General features: G+C 37.5%; 1 long non-coding RNA gene across 1 annotated transcript in view; it reads right to left on the minus strand.

Moving 5' to 3' along the window:
* Positions 1-5,085, minus strand: part of LOC128248124 (uncharacterized) — a 133,282-nt gene that overhangs the window by 41,173 nt on the left and 87,024 nt on the right. The gene's annotated exons all lie outside the window — the stretch shown is intronic.

Consider the following 5,085-nt stretch of genomic DNA (forward strand, 5'->3'; position numbering starts at 1 on the left):
GTGCGAGAGAGAGCGTATGTGTGAGAGAGAGAGAGAGTGTGTGTGTGTGTGAGAGAGAGTGTTTGTGTGTGAGAGAGAGAAAGTGTGTGTGTGAGAGAGAGAGTGTGTGTGAGAGAGAGAGTGTGTGTGTGTGTGAGAGAGAGTGTGTGTGTGTGAGAGAGAGAGAGTGTGTGTGAGAGAGAGAGTGTGTGTGTGTGAGAGAGAGAGAAAGAGTGTGTGTGTGTATGTGTGAGAGAGAGAGAGATAGAATGTGTGTGTGTGTGCGTCTGTGGGAGCGTGTGTCTATGTGTCTGTGTTTGTGGGAGTGTGTGTTTGTGTGTTTGTGTGTGTGTGTGTGTATAACATCATTCCTCCATGTGATTGGCTAGAAAAATGGTTAAGATTTTAAGATATTTTTCTTAACATGAAACCAATGGTAGCCTTAATACACAAATAAAGAAATAAATTTTATCCACCAATGCAGTGTTGAGCACTCATTTTCATCGTTCAACATGTGTGTGTGTGTGTGTGTGTGTGTGTGTATGTGTGTGCGAGAGAGAGAGAGAGAGAGAGAGAATCTCTGTGTGTGTGCATGTATGTGTGAGAGAGAGGGATAGAATGTTTGTGTGTGGTGTATCTGTGGGAGTGTGTGTCTATGTGTCTGTGTCTGTGTTTGTGTGTGTGTGTGTGTATGCTTTATGAAGCTATATGAAATATTAAGAAAAAGGAACAATAATAAATTAATTAATAATAAATTAGGTCTTGGAGTTCGTGCATTCAGAAAATCCTTCATACTTTTAAATACTCTCACTTGGAATCTTGTTCCTTTTTGTGTTGGCGTTGTGCTCTGGGACATTTTCCTGGCATATGGTTTGCATAACAGACATGAAATATTCTAGTTTCATGTCAATGTCTGGTGTGGAGAGACATTTTGGCCAGTTCTGTCTGAGGATCTCTTTTTGGATCAATTTCCAGTCTTCTTTGTGGAAGTTCAGATTGGGGAGAATTTGAGAGCTTCCTTTAGGCTGTATGTTTCTGGCTACTTTTGGTCCATACATAGACAGCTCTATTATATTGTGATCTGAAACTAATGCCAGCATTACTTTCACACTATGAATGCTGTCCATATTGTCTGTGAAGCAGAGATTCAATATGTTATTCACTCTAGTTGGTCTGAGCACAACTTGCTCCATGAATGGGGCATTGGTGGAGTTGAGCAGGGACTCCACCTGTGCTTGTTTGCAGTGAGTCATTCCTGAGAGCATGAGGCCTTTGAGCCATTTCACGTTGAGAAAGCTGAAATCACCCATAAGAAACACTCACACATGGTGTTCTAGTTTCATGAGGATTTCTTTTATTCTTGTGAGGCAATTTTCAAACTTACCTATGTGGTTTGGAGCATCCGGTGGGTGATACATATTGCACATGACTATATTGTGTTGTCTTATGTATACAACTAGAGTATCATATACTGAATTTGAGTATGACAGTAGGCCCTGGGGTGTGGGGTCCTCACGGATGTATACAACAACTCTACCATGGCTCCTTTACCTTCTGTCTGTTCACAGTATAGTATATTTTGGTATGTGTACTTCTACATCCTCTATATCAGGCCTCAGATGAGTTTCCATGAGTGCTATGCTTAGGGCTTGACTGCATGCAGCAAGGTCTCTCAGGAAAAAAGATTTTGCTTTTGTTGTTGTGATGCAACAGGTCTCCAATATTTAGTAAAAAATATCAGTGTGATGACTGTGCAGGTGTTAGGGTGGGCAAGGTTCCATGTTTGCACTTGATGTAGTCAGGTCAGCTACTGCACAATCTTTTGTACCATACACAAAAAAGACTCTTGCTCAGCTGCTGCCTTGCACATAACATCTCAAGAGCAGACTGCATTTGCATACTTTCTCTTTGGAGACAATTGGTGCTTTCCTCAGGAAAATATTTCCCTTTAAGGCCCCTGCAATTTTGGTGGGGTCTCAGGTGAACAAACCAGCAGTTTGTACCATCTTGCCCATGCCAACATTTGCCTTGCAGGTAAAATTTGCATGTCTTTGTCTTCACTCTAAATTTTTTCTCTCCCCTAGAGTTTCGGATTCCATAGGAGCCTCCATATTTGAGTTGTTTTTTTTCTGTTTGGTGGTTTTGGGTTTCAGTTTTAGTTGTTTCCTCTTTTCTTTTTCCTTTTTTCCCCCTCCTTCTTTATGTTTGTGGTCGTGGTCTTTCCTTCCTTTACTAGTGGTAGCCCTTGCATTCCTGTGGTTGTCCATAGGGGTGAGGGCTCTATTTTTTGTGGGACCACTGGCACAGAGGGGCTTCTGGTTGTTGCTTCTTCATCTTCCCTATCCTAATCAGCCTGGTTCACAAGGGTGGAGGATCCATTCTTTGGTGAGACCACTGGATTAGAAGGACCGACCTCTGGTTCTGGCTTCATCTTCCCTATCCTAATCAGCCTGGTTCACAAGGGTGGAGGATCCATTCTTTGGTGAGACCACTGGATCAGAAGGACCTCTGGTTCTGGCTTCATCTTTCCTATCCTTATCAGCCTTGCCACTATTATTTTCCATGATGACAACAAGAGTGTCAATGTATGGTCTATTAAGGGTATAGAATTGGATGAATTCATTTTTTCTTCCATACTATCTGCTCAATAGTGCTACAGAAACCATTGTTCTTCAGTGCAGCAGTAATTATGTTGTTTGGAGGATCACTGTTAGCAATTGTCCACGCTTGCAACAGGTTCAGTTCCTTGCTATCCCAGATTGGTGCCATCTTCATTTTCTAAGCCCAGAGGGGGTGGGAGGATAGAGAGGAAGTGAGAGAGAGAGAAAGGGAGGTAGAGAATAAGATATAAAGGGAAGAGAAAAGAGGGTGTGGAGCGATAGGGAGAGGGCAAGAGAGAGGATGATACGAAGGAAAGAGAAAAGAGGATATGGAGTGGTATGGAGACAGAGGAGGAAGAGGAAAGAGAAAGAGACAGAGGGAGGGAGGGGAAGGGGGAACTATGAATAAAAACTTGTTCTGTACACACTACTATGTAATTCATACAAGTCCAATTTTTATCTCACTGATTTTAAAGATTGCTTTATATACTCTAGAATTTTTATATTTTTATGTATATTATATTTTTTTATCATATTGTATTATTTGTAACAATTCTGCATTTCTCAATGTATACTTTCATGGAATATACTCTGAAATATACTTTATCATACTTATAAACTAGTCATACTACTTTGAATTTATATTTTACTATTATTCATAGGTGCATTTATATTGATATATTCAAATTCTTTAAATTCTGTAAATTGTTTCAGCTTTAAAACTGCAGTCATGCTGGGACACCATTATTTATATCTGTTTATTTATAATCTATAATACAAAATATTTTATATATTATGTACTCATATCCTTTATGTTGTATGCACTACATATAAATACTTAGTTTTTGATTTTTATTATACACTTTAAGTTCTTAATATAAATGCATTTATGACTACAGTCGGCCTTATCTATTTTATATGACTCAAGTCGTGGCTTAGAAATTTATACCATATTTTTACTCATATTTTCTTATTTTTCGTATATTTTGATTTGTCTTATAACATCATACTTATTTTTTGAATTGTGGTTAATTATATATTCTATTATTATTTTTTTCTAATTCACTTTTTACTTGTTATTGTATTTTATCCTCTCTTTTTTTACAGTTTTTTTCTGGCCTGGAAGTGGGCATATACCATAGAAGGTTGTGAAATAAATAAACAAATAACTGGTTGCCCTTACCCATTGAACTTAGTCCCCAAACCTTTTATTGAATAAAAATAAAAGATAAAAGAAATTAACTCTATTTTAGTTGTAGGAGCAAGATGCTTCCATATCTGATTTCTCCCTACCCCATCCTCTTATTTCTTTCATTGCTATAAGTCTTTGTTACCCACCTACCTGTGCCTGACAGTATTTTCTCCTGTAATTCTACCAAACTGAACAAACAAATTCATTCTTATGAACAACACTGGTCATAGAATCATGAAGTTGCACAAACTGTTGGCTTTTGAATGTTTTTGCATGTTGCGAGTCATGTATTCACCTGCTGATGATGGTTTTCTTCTAATGATGTAATTTTTCCATTAATCAATTAAAATCTCATTGGAAACAGTTGTAGTGAATTGCCACATTATCCATCTGTTGTTATTTATTATTCACTTCACTCAGAACCTGCTCCTTGTGTGGATCTGAAGTATATTATAGACTGTACATTTAGTGCAATGTGCATTTCCTAGGTTAGCTTCAGGGCTCATGATATGCTCAGTCGAGTACAGTTAATTGTATACATAACCTTAATATCTCTCCAACTGTACTTCAGTACCCACATATGTGTTCCTCTATTTTTTGACCTGACCTGGTGATTTACCATTTAAGTGTCTGATTCACTCAAATCCTGATTTATTATATATAAAAGTTGAATAAAGTTAAAGGATGGTCTGGTTTTCACATATATTATTATGGTATTTTAGTAATAAAAAAGAATATTTAGTAATGCTCATAAAGTTAAATTAGCACTTTCATACACAGAGTAAACATCAGATTTCAAATGTGTTTAACTGACAGATAAACACTTTTGAAATCCAAGGCTTGCTCTTTGTATGAAAGTGCTAACTTAACTTTATGAGCATTACAAAATATTTCTTTTAATGGTAAAATACCATAATAAAAAACGTGAAAACCTGACCAACTTTTAACTTTATTCAACTGATAGATTATTCTATAAACATTCACACAAAATTTGAAACAATATATATGCATATATATATATATATATATGGACTGGCTTGTGCGGGTGGCACATAAAAGACACCATTTCGAGCGTGGCCGTTTTCGTGCGGGTGACACGTAAAAGCACCCACTACACTCTCTGAGTGGTTGGCGTTAGGAAGGGCATCCAGCTGTAGAAACTCTGCCAAATCAGACTGGAGCCTGGTGTTGCCATCCGGTTTCACCAGTCCTCAGTCAAATCGTCCAACCCATGCTAGCATGGAAAGCGGACGTTAAACGATGATGATGATGATGATATATGTATGTATGTATGTATATATATATATATACATA

This window comes from Octopus bimaculoides, chromosome 6 (assembly GCF_001194135.2).
Source record: "Octopus bimaculoides isolate UCB-OBI-ISO-001 chromosome 6, ASM119413v2, whole genome shotgun sequence".
Classification (NCBI taxonomy): domain Eukaryota; kingdom Metazoa; phylum Mollusca; class Cephalopoda; order Octopoda; family Octopodidae; genus Octopus; species Octopus bimaculoides.